Source organism: Bombus impatiens, unplaced genomic scaffold, assembly GCF_000188095.3.
Source record: "Bombus impatiens unplaced genomic scaffold, BIMP_2.2 scf_0033, whole genome shotgun sequence".
Taxonomy (NCBI): Eukaryota; Metazoa; Arthropoda; class Insecta; order Hymenoptera; family Apidae; genus Bombus; species Bombus impatiens.
The window spans coordinates 2,194,995-2,220,791 of NT_176452.1; the positions used below are offsets into that span (position 1 = coordinate 2,194,995).

Here is a 25,797-nt window from a genome sequence, read left to right on the forward strand (position 1 = left end):
CTGGCTGGCCGATGGCCAGGCTGCCAGTTGATATCGAAACAACCAGCATCGCCGTACCCGGAGACACTGACTGGGAATTCATCGACATCCACGACCGGATATTACGCTAAATTAGGATCGGAGGATGCTACCTGCGCCAAATAGAAATTCCGCCGAGCTTTAGGTTACGAGTCCACTAAACTTTCCCAAATTTTTCCAGGTAGATTATTCGCGCTTGCGTTCTCTCTTGCCCTTTGCGCGCCATCGGTTCTCGTTTACCACGAATTTACGATAACGTGAGTGGTTGTTTTCCATTCGATCGAGGGAAATTTAATTGGGAGAATTTTTTGACTCGATTCGCGTTAGCGGGTGTATTGAATTAAAACGTTAGGTTGCTGCACGTGAAAAGTCCGACTAAACGTAGGTTGAATATTCATGAAGCGTCCGAGTATATGTTTAAGCTCTAAATGAGATATTCATAGGAGAAATATCCCGGTGATTTTTTGACGGTCTGCGGCAGACATTATACGCTACGTATTCTCTTTGAAGGGTATTGTGTAGAGTTGCGAGCAAGTGGATGAAAAATCGTATAGCGTGCAAGTTGCTGTCATAAACAGACAGATTAGAAGAATCATTATGCGAAGCGCTTCTACGATCGCCTTATTTCTTAGATTCCTTTCTAATCGTCTGCCACGTATTTGCATAGGTATTCGCATCGTTCTTTTAATAAGAAAATAATCGGATGATAACGAGATAATAAAGAAAAAAGAAGAAATGCTTTCGAAGAAGTCATTCTATTAAAGAAAAAAAAAGCATAGATTTCGTCCTAGCAAGGATAAATTTTAATTGTAAAATTGATCGCTCAATGACTTCGACAAGAGGTAAAAAGAGAAGAAATTTGGGACACGCGTATAAAATTGAAACCAGCGACCGAAACGATGGAAATAGCATTTTATCAGTCGTCAAAAGGGGTTAAGTATCAATTTATTCGTGGATATCTAAGCTCGCGGGTGATCGAAACGATCAGTTCTGTAAATACAGCTTACGCGGAAATTACGCTGTGTAACAGAGCCTCTTATAGCGGTAACGGGAGAAGCATTTCGACGTCGAAAGAAGTAAATACCCAGCGGTGATCCTCGAGGGGAACCTCGCGAGGGGATATAATTCAGAAATCCGGCGAAATAAACGTGGCACGAGGATGCCGTTGAGAAAGAAGCTCTCTTCCTACGGTTACTGTGAAAAAGAAGGAAAGCTGAAAACACGCTTTATCCGCACGCTGAGCACGCGGAAATCCTTAACACTCGTAAAACAATAATCGACGGCTCAACGTGGCTTCGATTCTGATCTCCCCTAAGTACCTCGAGAATGAATTCCTTGCGTCGTTAGTTGGCTGGCGAAAGATCAGCCGCGATCGTTTCTGGATTGATTAAAACGATCGAGACGATCGCGTTGCATATAATATTAAATTATTGTACAGAAGATATTTTATATATTTTCGCTATACATATATTAAGTTGTAACTAAAATTCGTCCTGTTTTTATACGTATCTCGATATGCATCTTAATTACGTAGAATTTATTATTTAATTAGGTAGTATTTTTATTGTATATTATATATTTCATCGATTACATGGTAATGGAGGATATTAAATGCATTTACTTGATATCCATAGTGGCTCGCGAAAGTGAATGGCCGAAACGATGTACATTAAAGTAATTTGCTTACACGAGCAGATGTCAATAGGAAGATGGAAGTCTTAAGATTATGTCAGTAAAATTTGAAAAGGATTCAACAACGTAGGTAGGAGTTATGACGCATTTATTAGAAACACGCGTTGTAAGTGACTCACAAAAGTATTTGATACATATATGCTACATATATGCAGTTGTTGTGCACTTACTTCTGTTCACAATTCCGGCAATCTCGTTTTATGTAATCGGAATATTCGCAATGTATGTGTAATCGAAATATTATTTCTCTTTCACACTTTTTTGTTTCGGTCCTTTTGGCATTCATTTTAAATACTATTGCGCACACTTTTACTTAGTAGCTTAGCTCTTTAAGTAGGTTTTTGTTCGCAGATCTGAATTAAGTTAATTTTGAGCCTCATTGTTGGACAGCGAGGGACAACGAGCGACTCATCCTTTGTTTCAAGTCGGCTTTAAACGTTAGCCTTAAACCTTAATCTCAAGCCTTACTTTTGCGCCTTCATCTTAAACTTTAGTTTTAGTATAACCGTGGAAACCGATATACTCGATTGATATCCCATTTAGCCACAGAAGTGACCTCCTGGTGATCTTTTTGCTCTTTTCGTTGGACGTAGTTCGTCTGCTTAGTTTATCGATAGATCTCGTTACTTAATTAATTTCAGTTAATCGATTCGAGAACATAAAGATGAAGATAGAAAAGATTAAAACATTCGCACTTTCACGCTTCGGATAACGTGAAATTACATTTTTATTTGAAACTAATTAAACGAATCGTTTAACTATTATTGTACAATAATTTATTATTTTCAAAGCGCGTAACGCTTTCTGAAATAGCTACGTATAATTATAGAAGCATAAAATTCTATAATTTCTTGCGTTTATACAATATTCTACTCTATATTTTATTCATAATTTCGCACAAGATATTTGCTTTAATTGAAAACAGTACCATCGTGAATCGATAACGTCGCGTGTGACACGAAAATGGTAAAATAGTCAGGTGATTGTCAAAACGTAGCCCACGAAAAAGCATTAATAATGTCACGCCTATCCTCGTCTGCGATGTTATTATTAACATTCGTTAAAATTGCCTGCTTTAAGATAACCTATTCTACCGAAGGATCATGAAAAATGATTATTCGTTTCATAATACACAGCGACAATGGAAAATTACTTATCTTCCCTGCTATTATTATCATTGCGTTATTCGCTTGACACACTTGTTACTCGGCAGAATATTCGTGGCTAATGGAATTAAAATGAAAAAACTGTGAGCTCAAAAGAAAAAATAGACTTAACGGAATTCTCTAATTATCCGTAACCTTTTTCGACTGTCATTACATAATGTAAAAGTACTCTAACGAACGCGGGCCACTGAAACGTGGAAATAAACTCATTAGCATGTGGAGTCGGTCTGATTTTATAAATTAATTTTTAGCCGTACGCGTGGAATATTCGAGTTATATAATAACGAAAGTGGCATAACAGAGCCTGTGCAACGAAAACAAAGTAGAGAATGTCGGCAACGTGCAAAATATTTACGGTAAAAACTTTGTTATCCGAACTTTCGTTAGAACGTTATTCTACTAAAAAATTGTATTACACCGCATCTTTGTCAGACAGTCTACGCTAATTTTGTTCGTAGTTGATTAAAACGTAAGATGGTGGATGCAAATGCTGCACCAGAGACTTTCTAGTTTCGCCTCTACCCCAGTATATATTTTTGTAACGTAGTTTTCGATCGCTACATCAACTTCAAAACAAAAAGAAGGAAAATATAAAAACCGTGAAGCTTAAAAATATTTCCGCGACAAGATTGGGGTCTAGGGAAATCTCAAACGTTACGAGCACTTTCGTAATTTCGCTATAAAACATCGGTAGATTAGATACAGCCTTGTAATTACAAGCTACAAGCGAAGATTAGAATTTTTCATTCAGAATCTCGCACAGAATCTCGTTAAAATATCAATATACGTACATCTTTCTATCTCTCTGTAACAATTCAGTGATATTTCTGTTCTATTCGCTAGAAAGGTTTTCATGAAAAATAAGCGTCAAACGTATTCCGAAACAGTTCTCTAACCAAAATGTTACGACTAATATCTCCGTACATTTACGCGAAATTCATATTTTTACGAATGTAACGAGAAGAAATGAAATTTGGATAGAAAATTATCTTACTATATGTAAAAAAGTGTCTTTCTTTTACAGACCCGTCTTTTACAACGACGCATCTTTATACAAACGTGAAACCTAATCCGTCCAACGTTGTGATCTTCATTTTGATAGAACAAGATGAATCATACGTAATTGGATAAAACAATGTAAAACGGAAAATGTGCATCCATTATTTCCTCATAAAACAAAAGAAACTTCTCAGACGACCTAATACACACGCTCTATGCATTCTCGAACCTTTTAAATTCCCCTTAAATGCGTAAAAATCTACAGTCTAATCTTCGCGAAAACCAACATAACGATAGAAAAAAAAAAAAAAGAACGATAGAAAAACCTCGTGGCTATTCGACGAGTAACATCGATCAAGCCATGTTGGTACGCTAACGCTAAGAGCTAGAATCGTAGAGTGTAATTGTTAAAGGTTGGGGAACGCTGGCGTAACGGGAAACTAGACAACAATAACCGTATCAGTGACATGGAGCAAAACGCGGCGGGGAAGGCAAATTACAGGAAACATTTGAGCCGCATAAAGTAATGGAATGCATAGCGACATCCGTGATCAAAAAGACGGGAGGGTAAACGGGCGCACGGTCGAGCAGAGCGAAACACAAAGTGAGCCATGCATACTGTATCCGTCCATTTCATTTGAAACCCAATTTCGTGCCAGCCAACCCGGCTCTCCCTACGAGAGAGATCATCCTCCCTCTGGCGTTCACCCTTGCCACGAGGCTATTGTAGAGAGCGAACGGGCCGCAAGCATTCTACGCATCTCGATCCTCAATTCTAATTACAGCCCCGTTAATTAGCCGCGGACCGACCCTTACGTTCATTACGATCCGAGCTCCCGTCTTGCTCCGCGGGATTTTGTTCTTGCTCCGATGTTCCGTAATGCGGCGTATCGTCCTGTTGCAGGGCGGCGGGGTACAGAGGGCGAAGAAAGGGATTCATCGTGAAACTTGAGCGTCGGTGAACCTTGTTCCATGGCTTACCGGAACGATTTGATCGCGAACGATCGCGCACAAGGCTGGCTCGTTACGTTTGCGTGGAGGGAAACAGTGCATTTTGAAGCGGTGCATCGGTGGATTGGAGGTTGCAGGGATGCTAGTTCCTCGTCGCGGTCTAGGAAGATACGACTAACGCATATTTACGTGCTTCGCAGTGAGCAGACTGCCGGTAGTTTATGATAATTTCTGTTTTTAGGAGCATGATTTGAAAAATCGGATCTGGCTGGAAAATTCTATCGGATAGCTTGTAACGGTTACTACGTTTTGCATACTTCATGCGTTTCTAGGTATTACGGGTATTTTTACATCTTTAATTTTCTCATATGTGCGCGGATATCCAGTGGTGAACACTGGAGATTGTGGCCAGTTTGTTTTACTACCGATCTGTTCTCTTCCGGATTTTTCTGTAGTTCGATTTACGATTTCCTACGATTGAAATAATGTCGTTAAGGAGATTTTACGAGTGCTGGGTTACAGGTTGCACGGTGCGAATGTATCTGTTGAGAATTTTGGATCTTAATAGCCAAAATAACGGTATAGGAACGCTAAATTTACACTTAGAATTTATATTAGACTAGTTATATATTTATTTGATAATCGATTTCAAAGATATTCATCGATACACACTTGCACGCGTCTCGGCACTTCCTTCCATACCAGACTGTTAACCGACTGAACATTTTACATTCCTTTGTTTTTGAGACGCCGTGCACACACATACTTCCACACACTGATATTCATATACAAGTATTACTACTACGCAGCTAACCTAGTCTAGCACATAAAATTATACATATCTCAATAGTATCGTCTCGTAAGAGGATCTTTGTAGCAATTTTTAATTGTATTTTGTTTCTGTTTTACTCTCAACAGATATTATCGAACCTTTAGAGGATCGTCAAAATTTATTTGTTTATTTTCAATTTGAATCTATATTTTGCATTTTGTACGATAGAAAGAATTCACTTTAGAAAAAAGGACGTTTCTGCTTTAACTCGAAGAAAATAATTTTCGTTAACATAAATTCCGAACAATATCGTTTGATCTTTAAAAATGACTAGACATATTTCTATTGGAATGTTTGTATTACATTTCGTCATAAAGTATTGCAGCGTTATACTCGACGATTAATATCCTCCTTGTAAGTTCCCTTCGCTAAAGTTACTCGTAGTAGGTAAATAGGCAACGTTCATTTAACGTAATAAATGGCTAGATTAAAATTGGCGCATCTTTCTTCTCCTTCAACATCGAAATAATCTCTTTTAAGTGGTTTACTTCTTTCTACGCATCGACTAACGATTAATATACAACGATACGAGCCATGTTTCGCAAAACAGGTTAATGGCAATCTCCGTGCAACGTGAATACTAAATACTTCACTTTATACTTCGCAGATCTAATTACCCGTTATTTTAACAAATGACCGAACGTTCCTCTAAGACCGTACTCGAGTAACGAAATAAGAAGACGCGAGGTATAAAAGCAGAAAGATGAATATTACAGAAATAGCACATATATAAAACGCGTTAAATTAGCTTGTAAATTAAGATTGTTGCTATACTTTCGATATTTTCCACGTTATATTATCTTTCCAGTTAAGATTGAAACGTGGTTTGTGTCTTGCAAACATACATTTACATATCATATTTAATCGTCGATAATTATGAAAATACTGCCATAATGGCGTAATAATGCTAGAACAAAATAAATTAATTACGCGCCCCTCGTTCCCCGTAATCACCAAGTTAGATATCGTATAGTACGATCGTATATGACGTAAATACGATAGTAATTAAACATATACAATTATTTTAAAGAGAATGAGTTAACGTTACAATGCAAATAAAACTTCTGTATATCGATATAGAGAACGGAATAATATAATTCAGGATTATTATTTCGAAATCGATATGCACGGATGTGATAATCGTGCGAGTGTAACTTGATCTGACGATGAAATTGCTACGTTGCGATGATCCAAAGCGATGTAATTTCTTGCTATATTGAAACTTATTGTGTACAATAATTTATAATATTCTAGTTTTATCCAATTTTAAGTTAAAACGCTTTCTTATCCTTAGGCAAAAATTCCTATAAATTCCTCTACGTTATATTCGAAATATTGACAATATTATGCAATAGAGAATCTATATGAAGCTATTCTTGTGCTTGTAACTTTCCCTCGGTTTCACACGTTGAACCCAGCTGTTCAAATTCTTGCCAAATATTAAGAAAAACCTTGCACCGGCTATAAATTTTCTGTTTCGTTCCCTTCGACTACTTTACGATAAAGGTTCGATTCATAAAGAAGGCTTTCCCCAAAAAAAAGTCCCAGTTGCGCTTAAATCAGCCACGCGCTTCCAACATCTACATCCGAAAAATTCCTGGAAAAATGGGATTGGTAGTTCGTTTACCCCGCGTACGCGCGTGGTTATTCATGGGACTTTGGGAAGAAGAGAGGATTCGAGTCTCATAAATACGTCATACCGGCTTCGGATCCAAGCTTTTTAGTCTCGGCACCATCGTCGAAACCCTTTCCCCGCTATTTCCGGTCGGCCAAGTTCCGGAATTATCGGCAGAACTTTTATGCCCGAGATGAAGAAGCCGATCGCTCTGGGGAAATCTCCTCGGAGCTTCCGACAGGGGAGAACAATTAGACCGTTCTGTGTTCCATGCCACGGCCAGTTAATCGTCTATATCCATTTTTAGTACGCCAACTTATATCGAGTTTCATTACCAGTTCCTTCTCTCTTCTCCTTTTTTACCTCCCTTTCATCGTCCACTTTTTCCCTGACCTTTGGACTTTGAGAGATTGGATAGAAATAACAATCAGAGGTTTCGGATCGCGTTAACGACTAAGTGACTTTGAGTCTGGTTAAAAGCAAACTCAAGTCACTCGTCGACTTACTCGTATTTTTCGAAGCGTTCGAAAGGAAAAACGAAATACATACAGAGTTTGATCAAACAGAAGTGAAGTTCCCAGCGTTGATCAAATTTCAAATCTCGTCGTTTTAATTAACCGATCAGCTGTACCGAAGTATCTTGCGAATCCGCGTTATAGCTACTTTTCTCTCCTTGCAATTGCAATTCTCCTAATATCGATTCTCTTTTATCACGGAACGTTATTCAAAGATAAGTAACGCGATTGGCGAAAGAATAACCGACTCTGACTTATCGATAACGAGGATAACGCGAATTACTCGATACAAAGGACTACTTATAAATAACATTCGACTACTAAATATAATACAAAAGTTAATACCTACCGGCAACCGAGTTATAAATATTTAACGTACGATATGAAACGTAGTGAAATAAAATTTCACAAGCACACGACTGTTCATTCTCGCCGGTGAAACGTAGCAGAGGCCGATTTAATTAAAACGAAGCCTGGTATCCGATTATCCGAACATCCTCTTATTAAATAATTCGAACAATCCACGCATTTATTAATATCGCATGATCAACAACATTTTTAATCGCGTATCCTGCTGATTAAACCGTTCATTCCGAGGCAATAAATAGCCGGTATCAAGCGTGACGAGTAAATTGAAGACCGTCACAGATAACGTAACTTATCCCCGCGTATATCGTATTCATGCGCCGTGATTCGCTATGGAAAGCGGGCTCGCGATACGGAATCCCAGCCGCGTACAAATAATTTACAGATAATTTTCGTGATTTTAATTCGATCAGAACGACTGCTATTAGTAATACAAATAATTTTATAGGACAGGCATAATGACGGGCCGTTCGGCCGGCTGCGACTCGCCTACTATTCGCGGGATAACGTTGCCAGCACGTATTTTAACTTTGCGTAGGCACGCATGCTGCGCGTAACGATCATACCGGAAATGGATGAGCCGCACGGAATAATTTTCCGAATGACGTTTAACAAAATATCGCCAGAGTCGATTAATTAACTGCCGTGAAATCGATCGTCAATGAACGAGATTGGTACGCGAACGGTTTTGGTATCCAATTCGAATAAATATTATCGATTTTTTAATATTCGATGATATATTCAGGCAAGTTAAAGAGCAGGTTTGGGGTAATTGTTGCTACGATTGTTGAGATGGCTATTGTTTGGGAAATTGATGTAACGATTGGTAAATTTGTCGGCGAATAATTATTATCGGAGGATTTGCAGTAATTCGATCGCGAATGTCCGTGCAAATGAGCATTTTTACGAACGTTAAACAGAAATTTATTTCGCTTGTTAAATATTACGTCTCTGATTCACGAGTAGTTTGATAAGATTTTCCTTTTTAATTATTTGGCAAGTATTAGCTCGTCCGAAAAGTTTCTTTCGTTTTATAAGGAAACAATAGACGCACAATGTTTTTTGTTTCATATTAGTTTATTGAATTATGCACGAATATAATAATAGAAATAGAACGAAATGGATCATACCTAATTCGATAAAATAATATAAAACAGAAATCGTTGTTCGTCTGTTATCATCTTATCAAACGAAAGAAACTTTTCGGATAACCTAATGCAATTACGTTTTGTCTGTAAACGAAGCCTCGCGAAAGCTGGTGTTCTATGAAACATTACTTTTCAATGCTGCGGCATACATATAACAGAAAATGTAAAACATATAACGAGCGAATCTAAGGATGAAATAAGAATAGTCTCTTCTAAAATTTTCTATTGTAAGCGAAACGCCGTGTGTTTAGAACATAACAACTTTCGCATAATAACTAACAGAGTACCACGTAGAAGGACGAACTAACCCAGAGAGAGAGAGAGAGAAGGAGAGATCGGAATAATTCCCATCACAATTAATCAACCTCCTACTCGAACAACAAACGCAACGCACTATTCCAGTCTCAACAATGACAAAACACCTTTCTCCATAATTAATTAAATTTAATTAAACACTTTACCCGACATCATACACCCCTCAGGATCCCTATATCAAATTTACCGGTACCTAACAAAATAATCTAATACGGATGTCAGGAAATATTTATTGCTTCGAATTATCCGATTAATTTTATTCCAAACAAAAAAACGTCTGGAATAAAAATTGCGGAAAAAATAAAGTTAAATATTTGATCGATCGATGCAACTTTTCTGTAGTTCTTCTACAGCTTCTCTATACAGTTCTTCTTTCCTATAGCTTTTTGGAGCCAGAAAGTAGCTACATTTATCGAGTCTTAGGGTGTTGGTAGCGTAGATCGACTTTCTCACGACATGTTATTTAGTGCGTTACCTATACGCGATCCAATTTTTACACAGCCTAGTTTTAACGCAGATATTCATCTTCGAAGCTGCAAGTTAACGCTCAACATTTCGTGTTAACATTTAATTGAAGCACCCCGTATAGCGAGCTGCTGCCAAAGGACTTTTTGATTAGCCATAGAAAAATCGTTTCCACGTTACGTAAAACGCTTAGAAGTATCTTTTTTTACAGACAAATTTAGCCCTAGCCTCGCCGCTCTCCGATGCAAGTAACGTGAAACACGTAATTTCGGCGTGCAAACTGCAGTATATTATAACGCGATGTTATATCCATAATTGAATCGTTTGTTAACACGCGCTCATAGAAAGTACAGGCAGTCGAGAAATTTGTTCCTAGAGGGAGAATCCGAGACGTGCGCGAGGAAGATGATTCACGAGTGTCAGCGTGTTTCGCTGATATTGCTTGATTTCGCAATAGGGATATTGTCGCTCTACAGATTTCTCCTGTGACGCCAGCCACGGTGGTCGTCGGTGACCGGAGCGCTTCAATTTCTTACAATTGTAAAAATTAAATGGAAATTGACAGTTATGGCATTTCGAATATAACCGATAAATAGAAGATACTTCGAAACAAAAAGTGCCCATTGAACGATTAAACGTTTTTATTAGAACATCAATAAAAAAAAAAAAAAATGAGAAGAGATCTTGCATCTAACGGTGTACTGTGTTTGCATCCATAGCTTTGAAGGGTAATCTACGAATATTATTATAAACACAGCTTAGAAAATAATCGTAAATGCTGCTTTATAATCGTATAATTGAAGTTAGAAGTGTGCACATACCTTACTATTATATATAGAACGAGCAAATACCGTTTACTAATATCTCCTACACGTTTCAACAATTTATTCTGCACGTTTTGCTTACGACGAAATAACGAATGCGAATGATTTGTTGAAATAAACGAAGCCTCGTTATAATACGTCGCTATCGACTGTTACCAAGGCGCCACGGTGGTCACCCGTGACCACCCATAAGATAAACGGTCCATTGGGGAAGAACGTTGTCTCACATCGTCGATTTATTATTTATTTTGCCATTATATGCTTCGAATAATAGAAATACTCCCGTGGCGTTCTCAGCGAAACATGTGATTTTTGCGTGGCAGTTAAAGTGTCAAACGATTTTATCGCCATTCTATTCGCGGATAAAACACTTATTTACGTCATCGTGGCAGTTCTAGAATTAATTTCACTATAGATAGGAAATTCGTTCGATCGATTTAAACGCGCCTTTACGTAACTACGGACTGTACTTATTTCCATCGAACGACTATCGACCAAAGCATGGAAAACGCGATTGAAAATGCGATTGAAAATGCTTCTCTCGCCGCGAAATTTGAACTTCCGTTTCTCCCGGGCGACAGCCCTTTCACCGGCTCGATTATCGACGTTTCGCAGCGCCGCCGGAAGCGGCCGGGTCAACGGCGTCCCTCGGCCCCACCGGTGCCGCTGTCAAACAATGATATTTTACACAATGTCCCCGGTTGAGCGAATCGACCACGTTCGTGGCTCGCTCCAGCTTCGCGCGGAAACTCCACAGCGAGTCATCCGGTCCACTCCGAGCGACCTCCGGAAGTTTCATCAGTTATTAAACAATTTTGTTGTATCTAGCGATCGTAGCTTCGTATCAACAAGTTTGCAACACCTGCCTGGTGTTTTACCTGAATCGCTAAACTTCTTTTACGTGCGTTTCCTTTCATAATCTTCTTGATCAACGTTTTTTCCTTCTTTTTTTTTATAGAATTTTCGTGTCATTAGGAACAATAACTTTTGTGTGATTTAATACGTTTGTCCAACGATTCATTGGTTTCGTATTATTTCTCATTTAGAAGAATTATTAAGCCCTAGAATTAAAAAATTCTTTAAGTGGTGCTGTTACAATCTTTTTTGGCTAAATTAATCCTTTATTCTACAGACTGTTCTATATCTTCAGCGACTCGAGTATATTTTTTCGGGTTAGACTATGTACCTTGTTTCAAAGATTTGCGCAGTTATACCGAAGTTCATTTATTTAAAATAAAAAAGACATCGAAAATTGGAGCAACTCAGATTGTAACGAAGGTTTGCCGTTTCGTAGAAAACTTCGTTACTCGTGCAAAGCATAAGCCAAGAAGAAATTTTCCTTCTTTCCGTCCTGACCAAATAAAGATACTTTCGTTCGCGTGGTTGGCCAGTGTTTCTCCATGTTAAACGCACTCATATACGATATTGTATTATTATAACGTAGAGAAGCCAAAAACAGATTCGTATGCGTAACGAACCTTCCAACGTTCATTAACTTCGTTAAAGTCGAAATATTTTTTTTTAATTACCGTTGCCGTCTCGTTAGCGAAACACGAAAATTTTTCAGCGAGTTTGATAAACTTCGAAGAAACTGCGAATTGTCGAGGTTTCGCGCGAATCACGCGAACGAAACTTCGCGAGGAAACAATAACGCGTAACGACATAGAAAACGTAACGTCCCGGGTGCCTTTTCGTTTTGTCCACTGCGAATAAAATGGCTGACATCGAATCAATATGCATCGAGTAATCCGCGCTTCTGGAAATGCGTCGGTGAATACCGATGCAGCGAATACCGCGTGATAACGTTCGCGATGAATGACGGATCAGAGTAAGCTGCAAACAATTTTCTGAAAAAATTAACCTGCACGCGAGCGAAGAGAGTTGGCGAGTTTTGCTCCGCGCTTGATGCCTCTATTGAAACGAATTAGCAATCGGTATCAGCGCTGCGCGTTTGTCCGGATTCGTATAATAGCGTGATCAGTGTTTTCTAAGGATAGAAAGTCACCTGTGAAGCTGATTGTAATATTTAAGAACGGGAAAGCTCTTCAGAATCGTGAAATATCGTCTATTTCGATACTGAATTGAAATAATACTTCTTACTTATATTATATTAAATAATAATTATTTAGAACGATAAATGATTCCTGGAATTTTATATTTCACGTTCCACCAACTTCACATTCGCTTTTGGTTTTCCATACACACATATTTATTTATTTATTTATTTATTTATTTATTTATTTATTTATTTATTTATTTGTTTATTTATTTATTTATTTTTGGATACTAAATAAATGTACATTCGTAAAGCGTAAACGAGATGAGAGGATTAACTGTTTTTATTTCTCACCCTCTGCCTAGTTCTACGATCCATAACGATCTGAACGTCAGCCTAGGTGTACATCCCTCTTCATAAATATTAGCACACTTACTTAATCCACTCGAGCAGATAAGAAGAATCTGTAGCGGCACATGAGTTAGAGGACAATTCAAATCATGTTGTTGTTTTACCTCGGAGTATCAAGATCTTTAGGATACACGTAATGTGATAATAAATAAACTGCGCGCAAAACAATGTCGCCGCTACGTGCAATCGTCGAACGAAGACGAATTTGAGTTTTCCGACTCTCCCCCGATCAGTATAAATAAATGGACGCAACCGAAAGGAGTTCAGTTGTCGAACAGTTATCAACGAATTATCAGCGATCTAATTAACGAGTCATTAGCGATCTTATTTTGCGACTTATACACTGTACGAGCGTCTCAGCGAATATCGTCTGTATAATAATTTATTTAATTATTTCTAAATATGTTCGACGGTTTCAACAACGAGCAATCTCGTCTAATAAATCTAACGATCAAAAATCCTCTACACAAGTCGTGCACAGATCGTTAGGAATCGTCGTAACAATCGTGTCTCGTTACAATGCCGATGAAATTTCAAAATATTTTAACACACGTAACGAAAGTTGTCCACGCGTATTTCAGGAATATTCTGCTCGACTAATCGTTAATCGTTGATTCGTTGATATTTTAGATTATTTGACGTGTTTTACACGAGACCAATAGGTGCACCAATACTTACGAACGAGAGTACATATCAATATTCAAGCCGTATCTCGGACACTCGAACGCGTAAACCAACACCTAACCAAGTTCTACTTCAAAAGCCAACTCTCGTCATTTTAATGAAATTCGCCAACAATCCGAAACTCATAACCACTCCATATCGCCTGTTACACACACGCTCGGCCCTTCACTGGTCAGAAAGTTTCGTCGAATTTTCATTTGATTTCCTCGATCGATGTTGAAACGAGATAGACGAACCGCGTGAATGGAGAAGTCCCGAATGAACGTAGTTTGGCCAGGTAGTCGCCGCGTATTACTATGCCGGTGAACACGCCGGATGTCCGGTGTCGGTGCAGGAAAACGCGTCTCGTCGATCAGGAAAGGTAGCCAGCCAGTGCACCGTGCAGGCTTTCACGGGCACACAGGTATGTACGAACGAACAGGTATGTGGCGGGCGTAGCTGGCGAGCAACGATCGTGTCTGTTCACTTCCGCTTCGCGTTTCATTCACAACTCTTTCGCCTTCACCTACGCGCCACGCGTTTCCTTCGTTCACGGCGGATGATTCATCGAAGAAATTCTCTCGCCTCCCACGTTACTCGCCTCGATTCCCTGCTCTCTTCCTCTTTTGGTAGTTGACGTAATACGACGATATTCTGTAGTGCGTTTAATTAAATTTTAGGCTTATTACGATACTCTGATATCGTAAGTTTCGTTTTGTTTAGGATTTCACATCGTAGGATATTTATCAAAATTGGCGGCCGATTGGGAAATAAAAGCAGTGGAAAATATATTATATTTACGTACGAGCGTGCAAAATCCGCGAGTGGAAAATCTACGCGTGCAAAATTAACACGCGTGAGATCTACGCGTACGAAGTCGTCATCGTGCAAAGTCCAACCGTGAAAAATTAACACGCGCAAAATCTACGCGTACAGAATCGGCGCGTGTAAAGTCCACGCGCGTAAAAATTAACACGCGCAAAATCTACGCGTGCATAATCCAGGTGTGCGTAAATTCTACGTGCGAAGAGTCGGCTCGTGCGAAATTAACACGCGAAGGATCTACGCGCGTAGAATCGGCACGTGCAAAAATTAACACGCGCAGAATCTACGCGCACAGCATCGGCACGAGCAAAAATTAACACGCGCAGAATCTACGCGTACAGAATCGCTACGTGCAAAATTAACACGCGCAGAACCAACGTGTACAGAATTGGCGCGTGCAGAATCCACGCGTACAGGATCCGCGCATGCATGATCTACACGTTCAGAATCGGCACGTGTGCAGTTTACGCGTGCAGAATCCATTGGCACAAACTAGCGCACGCAAATAATAACAGCGATGATAAAACAGCTTATCAGAAACGAAGATACTTCCTACGTGCAAACCAACGAGGAATCGTTATGCTCTTTTTCTTTTCTTTCCTCATCCTATTAGCCTTGCCGCGAGGTAAACGCCTGTTTGGAAGTTTCGTCACCGTAAAATGGTCAGCGGATACGGTACGTTCGATGGAACACGAACGCTTAATTAAGGGTTGTCTTTGCTCGGTAGATTAATCATCTCTGTTAACGGCCTGTACTCGATGCTGTCCCGTTACCTGCTAATTTTTCCAGACTTTCGCTGTTTGCTTTTCATTATCTTTTATCGATTTGGATGGTAGAGAGATCGGCTTTTTTTTCTCGTTCGGGGAGCACATTATTCGTCAAGTGCTAGGTATCTTTGGATTAATATGGAAAGGTAATTTAATAGGAAATTTTTAATAAGAAATTTTATCGCGTGAGATCGAATTCGTATACAAGCTCTTTTATGAAGTTTCCAGTTACTGTTACCATATTATTATAAGTCGTATAGCCTTTATATTTTATTTCGATTCTATGCTAAAAGGTGAGCACGAGTTCCTTGGTATCGTCGATCCAAGTGATTCTTTATCGAAGCAACGCGCACTATTTCCATCGTATTATTATTTCAAAATTATAATCATCTTAAATTTCAATTATTCAAGCAACGTTCATCGACTTTCGAAATGGTTCAAATAATTACGAGCGGAGTAACATAAGGCTGCCAGGAATATTATTTTCGTATCTTATTTTCAAATTACGCGCGTATTTTTTAATCAGCCTCTGCATTTCATTTTCATGGCATCAAATTTTTGAACTCCTATAAAAGTACCACCAAACGATTCTCACGCGCATCCCCTCTACATGTATGTGATTATGCGTTATGCGTGTATCACTAAGAAGCAAAAAAAAAAAAAAGAAAAGAATTGGAAAAATTAACCCGTTCCGAAAATTATATAATTCCCAATGTACCATAAATCATCGACATTGACACGAGAAAAGAAATGAAAATGGCTAGAACAAAGGGAAGATGGATTAACATTTCACCCTCTTTTATTTAACTTTCGAGCAGTGCAAGCTGAATAATTTTTCGGTGGTTCATCCACCGGTAATGATTTATCGTCGTTCATTTGGTAGTTAATGCGAAAACAATGGGCCTGAACGAACGTGGAAACAAGCTGACTGATTTCCGGGGCAAATCTGCGGATTCGGAACGGGCCAGGCCGACTAAATAGGCCACGGACGTCGATCGGCTTCCCTTCGTATCGTCGATTTCCCCTTCGACCCTCTTTCATATGTAGGCTCACGTATCGCGTTAACAAGCTGTCGTACAATGGCTATTATTGTTCGGTAGAAAAGTACGATTGTAGACCGTGCGTTTGCGTGTTCGAAACGCGTATTCCGCTGTGAGTCGTGCCTACATGGATCTACCTACGAGCTACTCCTTCGAAAGCAAAAGTAAACGTAGTAGAGATACTCGCTACGATCTTTGAATTCTTCATGGGAACGAGACCAACGGGACGACAATAGAATATCGCGTTATAGCGTCGATATCATTGCCGGCTGCTCTATATGCAAATAGCGACAGTTTCCGACTATACGCGTCGGCGTAGGATACTTTTAAGGCTACGTGGAAATATACTTTTAGGAACATAGGAAATTATATAGAACATTTTAAAATTTCATTGGCATCGTAACGATCGTCGTTACAGTAAATGATAAAGCTTGAAACAAATCTGAGAATAAACATGGAAGTTAGTAGATATTTGTCGTCGGCATACTTCGCAGAGATCGCAGAAATATCGGAACAATCGAGTGGATCTACATGCTGATAATAAATCAAACTGTTCAATGGAACAATTGTAAATATTTGTCACGCGCTTACGATGCTTGTGGCTCATCTTTTCGCTAAATATCCGCTAAATATGCATTTCACAACGATTAGGACTTTCGAAACTTTTAAAATTTCACTGGCATCGTAACGATCGTCGTTATAGTAAATGGTAAAGCTTGAAACAAATCTGAGAATAAACATGGTAGTAGATATTTGTCGTCGATATACTTCGCAGAGATCGCAGAAATATCGGAATAACCGAGTGGATCTACATGCTGATAATAAATCAAACTGTTGAATGGAACAATTGTAAATATTTGTCACGCGCTTACGATGCTTGTGGCTCATCTTTTCGCTAAATATCCGCTAAATATGCATTTCAAAACGATCAGGATTTTCGAAACTTATCAAAAGTTTCAAGAACTTTGAGCTTCGAATACATATACGTATACAGATTGGAAGCGTTTCCAAGTATTTCAGATTGCTATCGCTATACGTGAACCACCGTATTGTTATACGGTGTACGAACGAGTCTGCTCAGAGTTCAATACGAATGGAGAGCGTAGACTGGGGAGTTTACAGAGTTTTCATTGTAATGAACGAGCATACGTTGTGAATAATAAGCGGAGAAACGAGCTGCGTGAATGCGTGAATAAGTAATCACGGGGATAAGTCGACAGAAATAAACCCGGAAATACGATACGGGGATTAAAACGAAAACACGAGTTTAGTGGATTCTCATTCAGTTTTAGAAAAAACTTACGAAGCTAATTTATTTCTTCTTTTTTTCCCTATTTCGTACAAAATTGTTTCTCGTAGTGTACACAGTATCGGTGTGCTGTTTGCACACCGGATGCACGGAACACCGTGCTTTACTCTATCTTTGACTTTAAATCTGAATTAGTCGAGCGATGTTGGTCATCTAGAGATAAATAGGTTGTTTGTTGCTATTACGTAACGATGTAGCAATAAGGTGCAATTTGACGATGACAAACGAATATAATAAGACGAAAAATAAATCCGTACGGATATGAAATTTCGAACATGTGTAACTTCACACAGACTTAAAATACAATATCATAGCGAATCAGAAATATAGTATAATGTAGCATCCTGTTGCGGTACGTGCACAGATAATTTAATATGCATGAATGTAACCGTTCACATGCCATTGTAATATCGTCAGTACGGAAACACGTATTGCTGCTATGCAAACATGAAATAATTGAGGGTCTCCGAAATGGAAAAATGCAACTACATTAGCGAAGAATTATGCTATCAACAGACCGATAATTCTACGTTTTATAAGAAGGAATTTTTTCAAATACCATCTAATCGAATATAAGCGTTTGCTTGGTCTTTCCCTGCGTATTGTACATACTTTGGATTTACATATTACAGACGCTATAAGTGATAAATATACGAAAAAGAAGAAAGACGATCGATGCAATAGCTAACATTATGAGAATCGTTCAAACATTGTTACCACGAATACTTTGTCGTAGACAATTTTTCAAACAAAAATTATCTTGTATCTTCATAGATCATAAACAAGTGACTTCACCTGCAAACGATATAATTTACATTCGCGAAACATTTTTTCTTACTGTTCAAAATGATTTTCTATTATACAATCTGTTGTTGCATTAAATAATTTTTTATAACAGCATACACGTTCGCAAGACTTGCCAGCAACAAGCATAGAGAAGTTGCTCAGACTTATCGAAAAGATTCTTCGGATTCGATATTCGTTGAAGAAGCGAGACACCTTTGCACGTTGCTGTAACATGTTTCGTGCGAGGTCGCATAGTCGAGCATATTGTCAGCGAACTGGAAGGTCCCTGGATCACCTTGCCACCAAAAGCATATCTACACGGTGGAAAGAAGAAAGATTCCAGTCACGAATCCTCTTCAAGTTGGAACGAGGAGTCACTTTCGCCTCGACAGATCGAACGAGCTCGACCGTTTTCTCCATTCTCAAAATGAAATTGCACGATTACCCTTCGTTTCGCGCTTTTCCATCCAGCAGTTCGTATCTTTACCTTATCAACCTATCGATAGAATATTCCCCAGGTTTCTAGGTGAAAGAAGTTCCACGATTTTTCGTTCTTCTATCAGAAAACAATGTACGCTTCTTTATAATGGAAAATCCGACGATATCGTTTCTCCACTGTTCTTCCAACTCTTAGCTTACGTTTATGTACAAAATGTATTAGAAATATTTTGTGACTGCACCGTGACAGCTGAATCGATCAAACATCCACACAGACTGCGCTTCTTTCGCGTAACGTTTTACTGCAAAACCTTTCACCAACGATTCGCAACTTCGTTTAATCATTTTCGAAGAACTGTTGTCCAACGATTTCAGACAATGACGTATCTGTAATTTGCACTTTGTCCTGCAACGAAGAATGTACGACGCACCGCAGAATAATTTGTCGCTACAGATTCAAGCTGCATGAATAAGAAAGAAGCTTCTGGCCGAGTTTCTTTTCAGATATTCCTGCCTCGAGGAATATCTAAAAACTGTAAGTATTGGATATATCTCCTGAGTCACTGCAGACTCGCTGTAAACTGTAAGATTGTGACCAGTCGTATTTATGCGACACTTGCAATACATTGTATTACAGAGACTTAGAAAAAGATCGTGAAAATTTTCACGACCACCCAATAAATTATGCTCGCGTGTGAAGAGTGTCGACCTAGGCGTGGATTAGAAAGTAAAATTTCTCGTGTATCCTCGCACGTAACTATGCATCGCGATATTATAATAACACGTCTGTGTGGCCGCTTGAAAATTCATACGGCCCCTAAATAGGCGTCGTATAACCATCCTGGTCACTTGGAAATATCATCATAGTGGTCGGAGCTGATATCGGCTCTGGCAAACCGTATGCTTCGGTGTGCGTTGCGGTCGCACCTACAAATTGCCAATTAACGCCGTTCAAACACGAATTATCAAGAACGCCTTTGTACCGAGAAACTTCAGCTACCAGTGTCCATTTTTTCTCTTTCTCTTCTAAAACTTTCCAATCTCTCTACTGTGACGTTACAGTATCCTAGAAAATACTACCGTAAGAATACTAATTAATTGAAGTACGAAGAGAATCAATCGGATCTATCTATAATTAAAATTGTATCATTGCCGAAATTTGTTTAAAATTTGCAGAAGAAAATTCTCTAAAAACGAGATTTCATATTTTCGTCAAATTCAATGGTCAGTATAACAAATAATGGCTTTCCTTGAAAGATCGCAACAAATTCTTTAGAACGAATAAGTTTTCTTAACGAATAAATAATTTTGTTAATATACAGTGAAAAGGACTACTATTTTCCGAATATTCTCTATGTACATTTACATTACGCATGAATAATATTAGAAACTCTAACTCAACGTGAAAAATATTAAAAGTGCGAATTCACTGACTGCAACCCGTTAAATGGAGATTTATATTTCGTATACGCAGCTCGGAAAAGATACGTATACGGGTATTGAAAATATCGAATAGTTTTCTAACAGCAATAATCATTTATTGGCGATTTAAATTGAACGGCGATAAAAGAACAACATATTTATTAAGCTACGTTCGATTTAAATTTGCATAATGGAATAAACGTATTGTATCGGTTTAAAAACGAGAAAGGTTCGTACATCAATTAAATATCATGTGGATGAATTGGTACAATGAAAATGTAATTTTTACTGGTGCTTGAAGTATCTTCGTTTCATGGAAATTTAAAGGATTTCATTATTGGATTTTATAGCTCGAAGGTAGATGCATTCTTATTTATATTAAATTCTTGGGTATTCAAGCCATAATTTCTTTCTATTTGGGACACAATATCACGAAAGAAGGAATTTAAGTTAAAATTCTTCCGCAAAATGCGTGTAAAGATAAATCTATCATTATTTATGAGTAATATCTGTAGAATTATATTTGGAAAATGTAGAAATTACAGGAGAAATTGTCAACAGGAATAACATATTATTATGTAAAGCAAAGTAATAATGTACAATTTATCATGGATGTGTTACGAATAATTTGTAAATGCATTGAATGAGAAAAATAATATTATTTACATAATAATACCTATTATGCTGTTTTTTAATTAATGTCACAAATATCAAAGCGATGCCATTATGCTTATTTTAAAGTAATCTAATTGTTTGCCAAGACATCAAAAATATCGCGTTAATTACTGAATTTCATAAAATAACGAACGCGTGAAAATATAAATCACAAGCGAAAAAATGGAATATATTTCAGGTTTGTAAAATTCAAACTCTTGTCGATCTTATAAAATATTTTTATCAAACTAATACAACAAACCATTGAACAAACCAAACGAGTAAAATTTCCCGCAACGAAGACAACGCAAAATTTGTAATAGACCGCAAACACTTGCGATCGTGTCTTTTTATAACAATCGTCGTTAACAATCGTACGAGTACGATTGACACGATAAACGTGTACTTAATAAGATTGTAAGATCATTAGAAAATTGTTAATTATATTAAATCGTTAGCCTGAAAAACACTAAAAAGTCGCAAGGATCGTAATAAAATACACGTTGCAAAGTACGTACTCTATAAATTTAAGCAGAATCAACACCTTCGTGAATAAGAAAACATTAACCGTAACTTTGATTCATCGATAAAAAAAAAAGATAATTTACAGAAAAAATTTAATAGAAAAATAGATACTTTAAAGGTTCCAAGGTGCAAGGAGCTTCTTACTTCTGACGAACAACGAGAAAACGAAGGTTCGGAGGGATAATCAGGCTGGTTCTTTTGAGAGCGCGCGTAAGATTCTTCATGCTTTCAGGCTCGCTGTGAATCAGTGTCTAATTATGTCGTTTAATTTTCACGCGATAACGTGGCTCGACGTCGGAACTTGATCAACCGTGAAGTCCTATTGATACGAGACGTGGTTAAGAAAGGGGAGCAAAGGAGCCGGCGACGTGGGAACCAGGAAGGACAATGCCGCTTTTTTCAACTCCCTTTCCGTGATCTGTTTCGAAACTGAACGCCTCGATGACTGCGAAAGATCTGCTCGCGTTCTAAGGCCACTCGCAGCTTTCCATCCTTCGTAAACGCTGATCCGATAATATCATTTCTACGACTCGTTATTGCACAATGCATAGGCATGCGCGTACATACTTGCACTCATACGTGATTCGTAAGATTCGTTATTGGCTAAGAGAATATATAATACATAGCGATCGTAAGAATCTTCAACTTAAAGCATCGAATGCAGTGGCGATGAGATACCAACCCTTCAACGACTTATCGTTCTTTTTTTTATATATTTTTCGACCATCTAAATAATTCAACGTTTCTGAACGTTTCTTCCAGCAAAACCAAGCAAACAATGATGAAGCGGGGAATGATCGTGGTGTAACAGAAGAACAGCGATTTTTATAAATTCACGTAGAATTGTACGAATGAAACTATCAGTCTATGGCAATGTTATTATTGAAAATCGTACACAAACTTTCACAATGTAGAAGTAGATTTTGCGCGAAAATTATTTATCATACGGCAACTACAATGAACCAAAAGGCAGGTCAGAAGCAAATGTTAATAGATGTGCTCTTCACCTTCGGCAAAACAATTCCGAGTACTTTTCGGACATCGACATCGAAAGTACGCGTGCGTACATAGCGTGTGGCGAAAAAGAAGGCGGCGTAGAAAGCTCGAACTAAAAATGAATTTCTCTGAAATAAAGAACAACCGCCGCAGAGATGTTCATTAACCGGGGCAGCATCGGATTACACGCTTCTCCAGCATGACGTTTTTTTTCTTTTCTCTGCTTCCTTTTCTTCCTCCCCCCCTTTTTTTTATTCTTCCCCCGGTCTCTTCACGGCCGCGGTTCGAGCTGGTACAAAGTAAACTTTCCGCGTTGTATTTCCCGACGTTGCTGCGTCCTCTTGGAAATCGAATTGCCCGCAACGAGTCGGAGATAGAATTTTGAAGGAGAATAGCAGAGATAGGCGAACGAAAAACTGTATTAGCCACTTATCTCGTGGCGAACGTACGCGCCGGTGAGAACGAGACGAAGACGAAATGGAAGAATGCTTGGAAAACCATTCTCCTTCGATCTATCCTCTCGACCGAACGGATCGTGACCTAACAGTCGCATCTTCGGCTAATGGCACTCGGTTCAGAAAACAAGGAACGCCGAAGAAAAACGCCCAAGTCTACGAGCAATGGTTAATGTAAGCCGCTCAAACGAAGGTTGTGAACAGTACATAATTGCACTGGCTGTGGATCCGAAGAAACCTTGATGGTTTTCGATATTACCGTTGCGTATCGCGGATACGGTTTTACCCAGCCACAACTTAAGAAGAAGAAATTTTGCTCCATCGATGATTCGAGTAGCATATCTCAACTTTCGAGTTCTATTTCCAACGTTTTACGCTCGTTACGAGGACATTTAACGAATATAATTTCCATTGCATAACGAAGGATCGTCAAAGGCCGATATCTTTTTACTATCGTAAGCCTCGTTTGCTAAATGACCTAATTAGGTCAGTGGCAAATTCGAATAATAAACAATAAAAAGGAAACTATTATTAGCCACTGTGTTTAAACTGTTGAACTCTATCTTTGTTATTTTATGTTCGTTACGAAAGCGTTTGATAAATATAATTTTCATTGCGCAACTGTCGAATAAATCCTAAACCTTCCTAAGGTCACGTTTTTGCTCAAAAACGGCAGAAACTCTATACGGATGGAACAATAATTATCGAACGAAATGCCACGTATTTGGTATAATTGCATCGTCGCGGGGTGTTGAAACGAAGCTTGTACGTCATAGTACGAAACTTCGAAGGTAAATTAAACAGTTGTAAATCCAGAACCTCCAGTCGCACACGGTTTTGCGCTGGTATCCCACGACATCGTGAGTATCAAAAACCGAACTAGTTTGTCGCTAACGATCTAGGAATGAACGCGACGTAAAAGCCACAGCACACGGCAAAAAAGCACTTGGCTCGTAATTCGTGGAACAGCCGTTCGTCGTACGCGTGATCTCCGAACAGAGGATAAGACAGAGTCGAAGAGGATGATCGATAAAGAAAAGTATTCGAGACAGAAGGGAGGCGAACGAGGGAGAGTTCTGCGGATATTACGTGAAGTGACCGAAATGAGCACCTGCCGATCGAGGTGTTACGGCGTGGGAGGTCGACATCGGGCTGGAAGAAGATAAATATAGAATTTCTCGTCCTGCTTCATCCCTCTATGTTTCGAAAGAGGACTCGGCCACGGAAGAAGAATAATCGCGTGAAATTCCTACGGTTCAGTCGAGCGCGTAGCATCGCGAGGCTAGCGCCGTGCCGGGAATGATATATACTCGCAACGAACCGATATGGGACCGTTTGCTCTATTCTTTGCATTCTGGAATGCATAATCGGCCAGCCATTCGTTATGCGCGACAGCGAGCAGCTCGAAGCGTGCTAATAGCCACGCTTTTTCCATCCTGGCGTTCTGCCCCGGCATTCCAGGAATCCGGAAAAGAAATCGCATAATGATCTCTCGTGTTGCGGGAACACCGTCCACGAACGATGAAATTGCGGTCGGCCGACGAAACGGATGAGTCAGAGGTGGACGACTAGGCGTGACAATGAATTGACGGAAACAAGAAGGCGCGTAAAGCCGGGGATCCACCGGAAACCAGAGCTAAGCTACAAGTAGCAAGCAAAACTGAACACGCTCTTCAAAGCGGAATAACTCGTTTAAAATTCGACCAAACTACTTGAGGTTTTGTTTTGTTCTTTTTTTTTTTTTTTTTTTTTTTAGATATGGGACCGTTTGCTCTATTCTTTGCATTCTGGAATGCATAATCGGCCAGCCATTCGTTATGCGCGACAGCGAGCAGCTCGAAGCGTGCTAATAGCCACGCTTTTTCCATCCTGGCGTTCTGCCCCGGCATTCCAGGAATCCGGAAAAGAAATCGCATAATGATCTCTCGTGTTGCGGGAACACCGTCCACGAACGATGAAATTGCGGTCGGCCGACGAAACGGATGAGTCAGAGGTGGACGACTAGGCGTGACAATGAATTGACGGAAACAAGAAGGCGCGTAAAGCCGGGGATCCACCGGAAACCAGAGCTAAGCTACAAGTAGCAAGCAAAACTGAACACGCTCTTCAAAGCGGAATAACTCGTTTAAAATTCGACCAAACTACTTGAGGTTTTGTTTTGTTCTTTTTTTTTTTTTTTTTTTTTTTAGAAGTTGGAGGGATTGGAGGTTTATTGGATGACGCGTAAAGGAAATTTTCGGAACATTGCAACTGGTCGGAATGACAGGGAGAGAGACGATAGGTCGCTTTTTACAACTCTTTTATGCGGGTCTGTAATAAATATTTGCGCAACACGTTGTCGATGAATCGAAGAATTTATCGATCAAGTGTTAGTTAATTTCCAAGATGTTGAGATGAGGTACGATATCGTGTTGAGTTATGGTTCGGAGAAGCGTTGGAAGTACGTAAAGGGATTAAAGTTGATCAAAGTTTAATACAGTAAACGTATAATTGAAAGCTATGAGAGAATGTATGGAATTTTCCTACGTAACTATCAATAGTAATGTTTCATGGATACAGGATGTATGGCAGAGCTGTTACAAAAAATTGAAACCTCGTGTATAC

The 25,797-nt window shown here is 39.0% G+C and overlaps 1 protein-coding gene and 1 long non-coding RNA gene across 3 annotated transcripts in view; one reads left to right on the forward strand and one right to left on the reverse strand.

Moving 5' to 3' along the window:
- The window catches only part of LOC100740080 (protein rhomboid), a 512,585-nt gene that overhangs the window by 422,418 nt on the left and 64,370 nt on the right, over nucleotides 1-25,797 (reverse strand). The window lies entirely within an intron of this gene.
- On the forward strand, nucleotides 5,368-25,676 carry LOC117151913. The gene is made up of 3 exons (XR_004462078.1): nucleotides 5,368-5,675; nucleotides 22,737-22,738; nucleotides 25,663-25,676. It is a non-coding gene; the product is annotated as an uncharacterized LOC117151913 (long non-coding RNA).